This window comes from Anas platyrhynchos, chromosome Z (genome assembly GCF_047663525.1).
Source record: "Anas platyrhynchos isolate ZD024472 breed Pekin duck chromosome Z, IASCAAS_PekinDuck_T2T, whole genome shotgun sequence".
Lineage (NCBI taxonomy): Eukaryota > Metazoa > Chordata > Aves > Anseriformes > Anatidae > Anas > Anas platyrhynchos.
In genome coordinates, this window is record NC_092621.1 from 67,041,652 (window position 1) to 67,055,336 (window position 13,685).

The 13,685-nt window shown below is 41.5% G+C and overlaps 1 long non-coding RNA gene across 2 annotated transcripts; it reads left to right on the forward strand.

Moving 5' to 3' along the window:
• The first annotated feature begins 8,552 nt into the window (after positions 1 to 8,552).
• On the forward strand, positions 8,553 to 12,298 carry LOC140000722 (uncharacterized). 2 transcript variants are annotated; one of them, XR_011805893.1, is made up of 6 exons: positions 8,553 to 8,685; positions 9,210 to 9,334; positions 9,556 to 9,622; positions 10,055 to 10,314; positions 10,619 to 10,739; positions 11,431 to 12,298. It is a non-coding gene; the product is annotated as an uncharacterized lncRNA (long non-coding RNA). The 2 variants fall into 2 exon arrangements; XR_011805894.1 differs by having other exon boundaries at positions 10,055 to 10,304.
• The last annotated feature ends 1,387 nt before the right edge of the window (positions 12,299 to 13,685 follow it).

Here is a 13,685-nt window from a genome sequence, read left to right on the forward strand (position 1 = left end):
TCTAAAAATATATATATTTACATACATATATAAATATAAAATATAAATCTGAAGGGGATTTTTGTTTGTATGTTTGTTTCTTGAAAAAAAAAAAAAAAAGGTCCTTTAATAGGATGTATTTGAAGGTTCACTAAAATCTTAGCTGTTAGAAGCGAACTTTTTTCAAAAAGCTTTGTTGTACTATAGGACAATATTATGGCACTGTCCTGCACTATATTGTATATGGTATAGTAGACATTCAAAGAGGTATTTTAATGATAAGTAACATGCATGAATGAAGGTAAAATATGGCAGATCAGGTCCATAATAACAAATATAATTCTTAAAACACACACTTTAAAATCTGTTGGAAGCAACCATTAAAATACTTTTAACCCAAATATATTAACTTTTTGCTTGTTAAGTGAAATCAGTTATTCAAAGAAAACAGCATTGTGGATCCTATAAATACCACATTCCCAAGATGATGTTTATTATGGAAATATCAGTAAAAGCGTGCATCTTGCAATCTTATTTTTGTGCATATTGTCATATCATAGTCATATCATAGAAAATCCATAGTCATTTCCTCTGGTGACATAAAAATAGGAGGAATCTAGCAGAACCTCCTAAATTATAAAAACCTTAACAGGTATTTTATGAGCCTTTTACAATAATACACCTTTTCAATAAACATAAATGCCATGTTCCAATGTAAGTACACTATGTAACTTTCCTTTTTGTGAATCCTATATAAAAAGACTCCAGAAAAACACACAGGGGCTGCATTAATTTTCTGTCTTTACCAGTGATAAGTGTATAGTTGGGAAAAGGTGTAGGGAAGATAAACCTAACTGATACTGTCCAAATAATAAGTACAATTAACTTACTGAATGTTTTGCATTGTTCTGATTGTCTAGTATAATGAAGAATAAAATCATGTTACAGAATGAATCGCAGAATCATTGAATGGTTTGGGCTGGATGGAACAATAAAGATCGTCTAATCCACACACCCCTGCCATGGACAGGGTCACCTCCCACTAGCCTAGGTTGCTCAAAGCCCCATTCAACCTGGCCTTGAACACTTCCAGGGAGGGGGCTTCCACAACTTCTGTGAGCAACCCGGTCCAGTGCCTCACCACTCTCTGAGTGAAGAATTTCTTCCTAATGTCTAATCTAAATCTGCCCTCTTTTATCTTAAAACCATTTCCCTTTGTCCTATCTCTACAACCCCAACTCCCTCAGCCTGTCTTCATAGGAGAGGTGCTCCAGCACCCTCTGGCCCTCCTCCAGACTCACTCAAATAGGTTCATGTCCTTCTAATATTGGCAGCTCAAGAGCTGAATGCAGTGCTCTAGACAGGGTCCCAGAAGAACTAAGTAGAGGGAGAGAATCACATCTCTCAATCTGCTGGCCACACTGCTTTTGATGCAGCCCAGGACTGCATCCCCACTGGGCTGCAAACTCACATTGCCAGCTCATGTTGTGTTTCTCATCAAGCAAGAGCCCCAGATCCTTCTCCTTGGGGCTGCTCTCAATCCATTCTTCCCCTCAGCCTGCATTTCTGCTTGGGATTGCCCTGACCCAGGTGCAGGACCTTGCACTTGGCCTTGCTGAACTCCATGATGTTTGCACAGGCCTACCTCTCAAGCCTGTCCATGTCCCTCTATATGGCAGCACTTCCTGCCAGTATGTCAACCTCACCACACAGCTTGGTTTCATTGGCAAATCTGCTGAAGTTGCACTCAATCCCACTGTCCATGCCACCAAGAAAGATGTTAAGTAGCAATGGACCCAATAATGGTGTTCCCCTGAGGAACTGATCTCCCACATTGTCAATGATCTCCAGTTGGACTCTGGGATCTCCACTGTGGCTGTTGACCACAACTCTCCAAGTGCAACCATCCAGCCAATTCCTTACCCACTGTGGTCTAATCATCATATCCATGTATCTCCAATTTAGAGACAAGACACCATGGGAGGCAGTGTCAAAAACTTAGCACACCCAGATAGATGACATCCATTACACTTCCCCTATCCACCAATGATGTGACTCTGTCCACCAGATTTTTCAGGCACGATCTTCTCTTAGTGAAGCCATGTTGGCTGCCACTAATCACCTTCTTATTTCCCATGTGTATTAGCATAGTTTCCGTGAGGATCTGCTCCATGTTCATGCCAGGCATGGAGGTTAGACTGACTGGCCTGTCATTCCCTGGGTTTTCTTTTTTTTCCTTTTTTAAAAATGGGGTTTTTGTCCCCTCTTCCAGTCACTGAGAACTTCACCACAATGACACAACTTCTCAGATAGGATAGAGAGTGGCTTAGCAACTCAGGACCTGTGGATGTTTCTCATCAGGTTATATATACCTGTGTACCTACAGCTTCCTTGGTCTTGAATTTGACCTCCTACAGTAGGTGGTTCATCATTCTTCCAGTCCCTGCCTTTGCCTTCTAAGAAAGGGGCTATGTGGCTAGAGCCAAAAAAAGTCATTGAGTACCTTTATCTTCTCTGTATCCCACATGACCAGCTGACCAGTTTCATCTGGAGAGGGCCCACACTTTCCTTAGCCTTCCTTTTATAACTGATGTACCTACAGAAGCCTCTCTTGTTGCCCTTGATGTCCCTAGCCAGATTTAGTTCTAACAGGGCTTGGCTTTAGGTTTCCTCACCTGGCTACTCAGACAACGTTTCTGTATCCCTCCCAGGCTTGGAAGTCCTTGCTTCCACTCTCTGAAGGCCTCCTTCTTCTGTCTGAGTTTGGCCAGGAGCTCCTTGTTCATACATGTAGGCCTACTTGCATTTTTGCCCCACTTGCTCTTTATTGGGATGCATAACACCTGAGCTTCCATATTAACCATCTTCCTTTCACACCTCTTCCCTCCAGGGCTTTGTCCCATGGTACTCTACCAAGATCACCCCTGAAGAGGCCAAAGTCCGCTCTCCCAAAATCCAGGGTAATGAGGTTTCTATACTCACTCCTTGCTACCCTCAGGATCCTAAACTCCACCATTTCATGTAGCCAAGGCTGCTCTTGAGCTTCACATTCCCTATCAAACCCTCCTTATTTGTGAGAATGAGGTCCAGCATAGCACCTCTCCTCATTGGTTTCTCTATCTTCTCTTCTATAGAGAAGGAATTTATCAATTCATTCCAGGAACCTCCTGGATTTCCTGTGCTATGTTGTCCCTCCAACAGATATCAGGGTGGTTGAAGTCCCTCAGGAGGACCAGGGCTTGTGAACGTGAGGCTGCTTCTGTCTGTCTATAGAGAGCCTCATCTGCTTCATCTTCCTGATCCTATGCCCTGTAGCAGACCCCCACTATAATGTCACTTGTCCCTGCCCTCCCTTTAATCCTGATCCATAAACTCTGTCAGCTCCTCATCCATTCCCAGGCAGAGCTCCATGCACTACAGCTGCACACAGAGAGTCATGCCCCCTCCTTGTCTCCCCTTCCTGTCCTTCCTAAAAAGCCTGTTTACTTCCATTCCAACACTCCAGTCACTCCAGCCATCTCACCACCTTTGTTATGTCAATGAGGTCATAGCCCTGCAGACATGAGTACATCTCTACTTCCTCATGTTTATTCCTCATGCTATGAGCATTAGCTTAGAAACATTTAAGTTGGACCGTTGATGAAAATGACTTCTCAGCTGGAGTGGCTGGGATTCCTTTGTGCTGCTTGGAGTCTTTTTTGCGCTGGACAGAATGCTCAGAAAGAGCACAAATCTTTTATTCACAGACAGATTGCCTAAAAAAATCTCTTCACATTACATATGGTCTTGGTCTTTCAGAATAGATTTGTGGTGTGATTTGAATAATGACAATTGCATCTTTTTTTTTTTTCAGTAGAATAGATCATACTATAATGACAATTAATATTCAACAGTAATATCCATACACTTTCTAACAAGACTGTAATGCATCACGATCATGTAGAAATGCCTTAATTTCTACCAATCTTGTCTTTATCTCTAGAGATTGAAGATATTTGACCTGTCTGCACTAGCTGTCAGGAAAACAAGAAAGGCCATGGTTTAGACGCTGGCATGTAAGAGTTCAAACATGAAAGTATAGAACTCGGGCAACTTGAAAACACAGCATAGGAAAAGCAACGGTATTCCCCTGGAGGTTTAATGGAAAACATTTGCCAGGTTGTGCCAAGAGAGCACAGGAGGAAAGTACAAGAAAGTAGACTACTTCTGTGTACCAATGGCTACTTCTCTATTCATTCCTCCAAAACTCACATCCTGTTTACAAGTTGTACTGTAACATTTTTTTTTTTGACCTACAGCATAATCATGACTTAATTCAGATTTTGTAAAACAAAATATAGAACAGATGTATGTTCCTAGGTACGTGAAAATGTTAAGTCTAGCATGGGGATATGGTTGGCAGGAAAGACTTAATACCTGACAATTAATACATTCTCTCTGTGTTTGCCACTTTCCCCTTTGATTAAATATCTTCCTGAAAATATTGCTTATATGTATACACAATCTGTTCCTTAAACAAAAGCAAGGTCTTAAGCTATTTATTTCCCAGAAAAGGAAGCTAAGCTACGAACTAAATGCACTGAGTCCTGCAAAACTTTCACCACTGTCCCAAATGTTCTACCGTTTTACATATTTTCTCATACTTTGCTTTCTTCTTGCCTACTTTTTCCTCTGTTCTCTTTCTGTGACAGTGCTTCTCACAGTAAAGACAGAGGGATTCAGGACTGCTATTATGCCTCCAGCTTCGTGTAAAACCCTTAGACACATTAATAATTTTTGCTGCACACTAAATAATGCTCAGTTCATCACAGACCACCTGTAAAAATCCAGTCCTATTCATTCTCATGATCACTTAAACACACAAAGCACAAACTTTCAGTGGCACCATCTTCTAACTTCCAGCAAAATGAAAGGAAGTCAGGTGCTTAAAATCCCATTGGATACTACTAATGTAAGTTTATTAATTCAAGCTGAATTCTAATGCTTCTTGGCAATTCCAGGGGAAAAAATATATATTTCTTTAAGAAATATAAAAAGATATAAATAAAAAGTGTGATAACAAAATCAAGAGAGAAAAACATAGTATTCTATCTATGTCAAATAATGAACTGTATTGAAATATACAGTTATCTCACAGTACAAAAGACTACCTAGCACTAGAATGAAAATGTAATATGGTGGTTTAGTCATCACTTCAGTCACTTTCAAAGTCTATGTCTTTTTCATAGACTACTATGATAATCATCTCTCTTAATTTTTCTTTCAAAAGAAGTAGCTAAGAAACTTATGTCATTTGCAGTGCAGTACATCACTTTCAATCTATAGCTAATACATTCTTCCAGTAGGGTGCCCATGGAGGATATCAAACTCCAAGGAAGGGTTCATTTAACATCATTCATTTTTCAGGGAAAAATGCATGATGATTATATAAGCTGCTATCAGTGCTAATAGCCAGATGGATAAATGCATTTTAAAAAGAGGTCAGAAGTTCTCATTTTCCTGTTTGCAGTTGTTGATTAATGCAGAATTTCTGTGGCTCAAATCTCATTCTTGTTATTTTAAAGTTAACTCTTGCCATGTTTAAGATTCAGAAACATTCAGACTTCTATATATGAATGAGTCTAATGCTCTCTCTCTCTCTTTCTTATGTAAAGGTTGATAGCTCATGGGGAAAAAAGGTTACTATGAATAAGCTACACCTTTGAGTGTCTTCAATGTGCTGTGGCTAGATCCATTTCTGTTTTGAAATGCCCTTTAAACACTGACAGCCAAGACCTTTCAGGTTTGCAAGAAGAGTCAAATCATTCATATCCCCATTGAAGTTAAGATGTCTATTTAAATGCATCTCTGTAAAACTATATGATTTGGCCAATTTTGTCTGGAAAATACCATTTTTTTCAGACTACCACCAACCAGGGCTCTCCCACTGTATCACTCTCTCACTCTGAGTGTGACACAATTAACTTTTGGAGGACGAACACTTCCAAGGATTAGATTTTGATAATGCAACTCTCTCACTGCACTTTGGTAGCTCTACATCTTCTCATTTCAAATTGCACAAAGTTTAAGCAATTCCATGATTACATTGGTCCACTGTAGCAGCTAAAAAGTAGTACTTTTCATTAAATTTAGATGCTAGGATACTATCCATCTAGATACATCTAATGTTGAGATATACCACAAAAGTAAGAAAGGCTGGAATTCATATAAAGGGTAAAAACAATTACAATTAATTCAAAGCTTTATTTACTGTCAATTCCATGATTTTTTACATGGAGATAATAGAGTGACCAGATAAGAAAGACCCCAATGCATCTGTACAGCTATCCTATGCTGCAAGGTCAACTCTTGGCCTTGAAGAATTTTTGAAGTGTAAAATAGTTCAGCATGGAAATGTGGGCTTGGAAGGAAAAAGAAGCCTTAAGAGCACATCCCTAAAAGGAGAAAATTAGTGCTGTAGACAGTTGCAATACCACAGACATAGAAAGAAAAGAGCATTAATTTTAAATGGGAGATTGCACTTTTGACAAGAAGGTTAATAGTTTCACGGGGGAATCTCTTCTCTCAACATTTTCAGTTTTAGGGAGTAAGGGTTTAGACAATAGTCAAAATGAGGGTTTATTAATTCAACCTGAATTCTAAATCTTAGACAAGTCACCTACAACTTTGACATTTGTCTTATTTGTATTCATTTCATATACAGATTAACACAAAAAAAAATCTTACAACCATCCTACCTTATCTAAGTTTTTATTATTGTTATTATTATTATTATTATTATTATTATGTTATTTAAACATATAAGATTTAATTTGGGTTAACACATATTTCAGAAACAACATGCTTGTGCTTATGATTTTAGAAAACACTTGTCACTGAGAAAGATGGCTATAATCAGAGAAAGAAAGGTTATAATCAGAGAAAAGATGAGTTACAAAAATATATTGACCATCTGTAGCATGCATACGTGGCAAGGTCTGGCCAGCAGAGAGCCATAGAGGTGGCTACTATGAGAAGAATCCAAAAGCTGCCCCATGTTAGGTAAGGGCCCCGCAGGTGGCCGGAGCTGAGCCAATATGCCATGCTGTTTCTGCCCTGTGAGCGCAGATTTAAGAAAGGTGGGGAAAAAAAAAAAAATGGTGGAACCAGCAGCTGGGAGAGAGAGATGGGTGAGAACAAGACCTGCAGCCCCCATGGGCAGTGCAGCAGGAGGGCAGGAGGTGCTGCAGGCAGGCAGGCAGCAGCAGTTCCCCTGCGGGCTGGGAAGGGGAAGGGGAAGTTTAGGGGAGGGGAGTTTAGGGGAGGGGAGGGGAGATTAGTGGAGGGGAGTTTAGGGGAGGGGAGTTTAGGGGAGGGGAGGGGAGGGGAGGGGAGGGGAGGGGAGTTTAGGGGAGGGGAGTTTAGGGGAGGGGAGGGGAGTTTAGGGGAGGGGAGGGGAGTTTAGGGGAGGGGAGGGGAGGGGAGTTTAGGGGAGGGGAGGGGAGTTTAGGGGAGGGGAGTTTAGGGGAGGGGAGTTTAGGGGAGGGGAGTTTAGGGGAGGGGAGGGGAGGGGAGGGAGGGAGGGGAGGGAGGGGGTGTGTATTGGTGGGAAGTAAGGAGTGGGCCAGGGAGGGAATGGGAGGGGAGGGGAGTGCTACCCTAAATAAAATGGCCAAATAAGTGACATTTTGCATCTGGAGCCAAATATGTATGTTGCCATTCATTCCACAACGCGATTCATCACTGCAATCTGCGTTTTGCACAGTGCCATGAAGGGTTTGGCATGCACAGAGGTGACTGAGTATTTTCAGAACTAACTTTCCTTCCTAACTGATTTGAGACTTTTGCTGGTGTTATAAATGGATCAGTCTTCCAAACAGGGCAAGAATCAAAGTTTACAATGTATGAAAGGAACGCATTTCCCTTCAAGCTCTCTATTGAGACGAATTGCTAAAACCTTCCTCACACTGGAATGCAAAAGATCAGGTGATTGGTTAACGTAGGGTTGGCAGCTGAGCAGGGGAAACATCTTCAAAACTTCCAAATATTTCCCCTATGCACAACTCCAACTCCTTCTTCTCTGCTCTCTGGTTGTGAAAGTTTCTGTCACCTGCTCAGGAAGCAGAAGCAGTCAAATGGGATTTCGAGGGATCCAGCTACAGCATCAGTGCCAGTTAGAGGAAGCAATCAATTCCCAGGTAGTCCAGGGTTTGAAGAGAGTTTAAGCAGCTTTCCAAGGAACATGTCCAAGGCTTATTTCATACTCCCAACTCGGAGGAGCAGAATTGTTGATTTCACCTTCTTTTTTCTTATTTGGAAATCAAAGGTGAACAGCTCTAACAGTAAGGGGAACGTATCAGAAGCAAGCTTTTTTTTGCTCGTAATCCTTTCTTAAGGAAAAGATTGATCACACACCTTCCCCAGATGTAGGGGGGCAGAGAATAATTTTGGAACTACTCCAATTAAAGTCAGCTTGGGGAGAGTGGTACTTCTCTACTTGTTTCTGAGACATTCGCATTAGCAACAGAGAGTGTTGTGTTGCCGCTGCCAGGGGCCTACGGTGATGACTTCAGAAACAGAATTGAATGATGTCACTGGGACACCTTGGTAACAGCTGCCTCTGAGCAAGTTGAGCGAGGAGGGACAGAGAAGTGTGCTGGATGTGATGAAACCACGTGAGGACTTGTGGATCCCACGTTGAGGTGCATCGAGAGGGCCCACCCTTCTGTAAGTGTTTGGATGCTTCATTTTAGTCTTCTGTAGTTTGTGTCAAGTCCTTTCACAAGCATGAAGTTTGGTACTTTGGCTCAGTGATGTAGCTGCACAGAGTGACAGGTGCAACATGTGGCTGAGGGCCTCTGCACGTTCTCTCTTTCCCACACACGATCAAGAAAGAAGGGTAGACAAATAAGAGTGTGCTGTGGTCCTGCCATAGACCTCAAGTACTACAGCATAAACAAGAGACTTAAAAGTAGCCCATCACATGAAACTTCAGGACAGCAATGCACTTCATCAGCTGCTCTGGCCTGTTGAGTGGAGTGTCTCAGGATGGAGTGTATGAAGATGCACTCCATCTGCTTTCAGATTAGCACTTGCAGTGAGCAAGCTGCCTGGCCTTAACATTTTTCATTTCATTTTTCACCCGACTTTTGCTGGTTCTTCTTGGTCTAGAAAAAAAAAAAAAAAAAAGTGAACTCAGATCAAAATAGAAGGATTTCCTTTTCATTAATTCCATGTTCTTAACTTGACAGATTTGGTTATTGACGTAGAAGGGACATATCTGGCCTGACTGCAACACCCATGCTTGCAGTGTGGGACAGTTCTCATAAAGGTGATTCAGGGTAGTTTCTGGAAACGAAGACATCAGATGGCAAAGGTAATCTCCAAATCTCTTTTTTTTTATTTTTTATTTTTTTTTTTGTGCTAATGCAGGAAAGGCAAGTAAGAGTAAAAGTAAGAGTCCAGATAGTGTAAGAAGCAGCAGCTGTGAAGGAAACTTCCTTCTGGCTGATATGGCTCCATATCTAGTTGTGGAGGTCATAGTGCAGGTGGAAGCATGTTCTCGTCCAAATACTTAGCTCTCTGTTTTCACAACAGGTCTAGCAGCAGAATGTCTTTGAAACAGCTGTGCCTATGACCAAGTTCATGCATCGTGGTAGACAAGGTAAAAGCTCTGGACAAGCAAAGGGGAGGGATGGATGGGCATGCAATACGATCACTTCAATCTTATCTCTCTAAGAAACCTTACTGAGAAAACAGAACAGAACAAAACAGAACAGAACAAATGAAACAAACAGCTAGCTTGCTGGAGACATTGTCTGGGAAACAGTGAAAACACTTGCAGACAAAAACATATCAAAGGACTAACACTTTGAGCTTAATTCTAAACCAACATCCTCAACTCCAACTCTTGTTTATGTTCATTACAGACTAGTAGAATAACATGTCACATTTGATGACTTTGCAGCATAGATGTCAGGAATGCAGCTTGGGATCACCTGCTTCTACTTAGAGTTCAGTCTGAAGGGATGAGCAAGTAATTGTTCCTGGGCTGATGGAAATCTGTTCTAAAGTCTGTTTTCTAACACTCTTCTAGATGCTTCTCTGTCCATCGCTCTGACCTGCCAACTCTGGTGCAAGTGTGCAGTTGTGGCAAGAGGGATTTCCTAGTCCTGATTTGACCTGGTGGACACCAACTTTCCTAGTCAATTGCCGATGTTGCTGAGGAGGCAGCAGTATCAAAGCCCTTGTTGATGAAGATAGAACAAGTTTGGGGAGGCTTTGGCATTTCTGCACAATGCTGCTTCCTGATTGTGACCCAAGACGCAGATTCTGAACTAGGCAAAGTAAGCTAGAGTAAGCTAGACTGCATGTCCTGGTCATTTTCTTTTCTTTCTTTATTTTTCATTCGTCGCTTGTAAGAAAATCTAAATCTTTCAACCATTTGTTTGAAAACACAGTTTTATGGAAATGATTGTGGGTGTGCTCCTTAACCTTGTTTGGAGCCTGTTTAACCTCGCTTCAGTTAGAGGAGACCTGTGCTCAAATTTATGCTTACCATGATCAAGTGGCATCCTTTTTCCTTTTGGTATTCTTGACTTTGGCGCTTGCAAGTGAGGTTGAAAAGAGTTCTCAGGAGGATTCTTCTTTTCCGTTGCAGTATCCCAAACTCCAGATTACATCTGATCTTCATCTCTGATCTGAAAAGCTTCGCAGGCCAAAAGAGAATTGAGATGAGGAGTGAAATACAGAATGCTGGTGAATCTTTCCAGTTCCCACCCGTAAGTTTTGTGAGAGAAGCAGGTACGTTGCTGTAGTGGTAGGAAGTCAATAAGATAACGATCATGCCCTTGAAGGCGAGTAATGGTATAAAGATGAAGAATGCAAGGCCCTGCTTAAAGACAGTCTTTAGGCTGCTTCTGGATCAGCAGTTTGTTTGGTTCTTGCACAGCCTCATCTCCACTTGCTTAGAAGCTGTGAAGATGGGAAGAACACTTGGTGTTTTTCATCCACTCTCAACCTCATCTCCATTTCCTCCGAAGCTGTGAATATTGGAAGTACACTTGGTTCTTCCAATGATGTGAAGAGCCAAGTGTCTTGGGTCTTCCATCAACTCAGAGATAGCAAGAGAATAAGGTATTTGCTTGATAGGACAGTACTTAATGTAGGTATTTATGAAGTGAAGAAGAACACTGAAACCAGCCAAAGCCGTATCAGACATGGTAAGGCCATGCTTCTGTTAGGAAGTAATTCAGAGTGCTTCCATGGTGTACTTTGGACAGATTAACTCTGGTCCTCTGGACTAAGCACCCCCAAGGGACAATTCTCTGAAAAATCTCTCGGAATGATCTGTCCTTATCTCTTACACTGTAGTCTCCATTAGGAAAGGATAAATATTCATTGCCCATGTGGAAAGGAGCTCCTCATGTAGTTGTTTCTAACCAAAATCTCCTTCTTGTGTTCTGTTGACAGAAACCACTTGGCGAGCCAAGCCAAATCACCGAAAATGGAAGTAGTGGAACTACTTCCAAACCGTGCTGCTGCTTCTAAACCAAACTGCAGTATAGGTGGGGACAGAGCAAGGGGACACAAGCCAGCCAGGGCGAAATTGAAAGTCACCTGTCTGAGCCACGGAAGGCAGGCAGCAGCAGTTCCCCTGTGGGCTGTGCAGGGAGAGGCCCCTGGTGGAGCAGGCTGTCCCCCTGCAGCCCATGGGTCCCCCATGGAGCAGATCTCCACGCTGCAGCCCCCCCATGGGTGGAGGAGCCCCCGCTGGAGCAGGTGGATGTGGCCTGGAGGAGGCTGCGGCCCATGGAGAGCCCCCGCAGGAGCAGGCCCCAGGCCGGAGCTGCAGCCCGTGGAGAGGAGCCCACGCAGGAGCAGGGGGCCTGGGGGGAGCTGCCCCCACCCGTGGGGGACCCGTGCTGGAGCAGTTTGCTCCTGGTGGATGGACCCCATGGGACGGAGCCGTGTGGGAGCAGTGCTTGAAGAGCTGCTGCCTGTGGGCAACCCCCACGGGCTCAGTTGGGGAAGGACGGCATCCCTGGGAGGGACCCCATGTTGGAGCAAGGGCAGAGAGTGACTGAGGAGCGGGGGAGATGAAGTTATGTAGACTGACTGCAATCCCCATTCCCCTGTTACCCTGTGCTGCTCAGGGGGGAGGAGGTGGAAGAGGGTGGATGCAGACAAGGTGTTTTTGGTTTCTTTCCTTTGTTTCTCACTTCTCAAGCTTATCACTCTTTCATTTCCCAAAACTTCTTCACCTTTTTCCTCCTGCACTTTATTGCCTAGAACAAACCTACTTCCTAACATGCTTTCTACTCCTTTTACCTCTGCTTTCCCCAGGCTTTTAGGAAGCAATTGACATTTCTTTATTATAGGAATGACGAAGGAGGACTTTTTTCCTGCTTTTCTTCATCTTTGAAGACCTCAGGAACTCCCAGCTTCTGTAGGACAGTCAGAGGCTTCCTGTTCAATTTCTATTGAATCATTCAATAGCTGTGACCTCAAACATGATGTTTGTTTTAACCATATGCTGATGCTTTCACCAATAGAGTAACTAGGCTTATGAACGACTTTTTTTTTTTTTTTATCATAAGGCAGGATTGGCTTATGCTGCTGAACCTTTAACTGGCAGTTCTATATCTGAAGGGTTAGGCTACTGAAAGTATGTTCTTTGACAGTTCCTTTTTAAACTTTCTTAAAAAAAAACTGTCCCAAACATATCCTCAAATTCTAGCATCATGTATCTGTTCTTAAACTGTTCAGAATATAGGTACATTCTCACAGAGCTTGTTTGAATTCTGTGATTCTGTTTCTTCTCCTACTTCAGTTTCTTCCCATGGGGACATGTATGGGGCACAACGTAGTTTCATCCTTATCATTTATGTCTTACTATCATTTGGCATTATTAATAGTAGCAAAAATAATTATATTCAAAACATTCCACATGGTATCTCAAGATTGCATTGAAATAGTCTTCCTAAATTAGGTGATTTCTATTCCATACTTTTTTTTCCCCCAGTGATAAAAGATATCTCAGAACTTAATTTAACAATATGTTAAACATAATGGAAAGATACAGTAGGAGCACTCTTCCATGTAATTAAACAATAATGCCAATAATTAGATTTCATTTTGATGCTAAGAGAATTATCACATTTGCTTAGGCAGAAAAATACAAAGCTCATTTGAATCCTGATACAGTATTCTGCAAATACAAAATGAAGTAAGATGAAATATTCAAAGAAATATGAAATATTCAATGTAATAAAACTGAAAGGAAAAACTCTTCTGTTGTGTCACGTTTTGCAATTTCCCATCAGTTCATCAAGTTGAGTAATAGAGGAAAATTACAACAGAATATCTATTAAAATACTTATGAAATCAGTGAGAAAAATCATTATACTAAACGTAAGACTGAATGCCTTTTTGACACACACTGACAAGCTACAAAAGACAAATATAGTAGAATAGAATTCTGCATAGAGACTGATATACACATTTCAGTATACAAATCATAAGGAAGACTTGACTACAAAAATATAGTCCATGTAGATGACGGTATCTTGAAACTATCACGAATCTTTTCTCAATAAGTAAATAAATATAATAATAATAACAATAATAACAATAATAACAATAACAATAACAATAACAATAATAATAATAATAATAATAATAATAATAATAATAATAATAAATATTCCCTATTTCTCATTTTATGT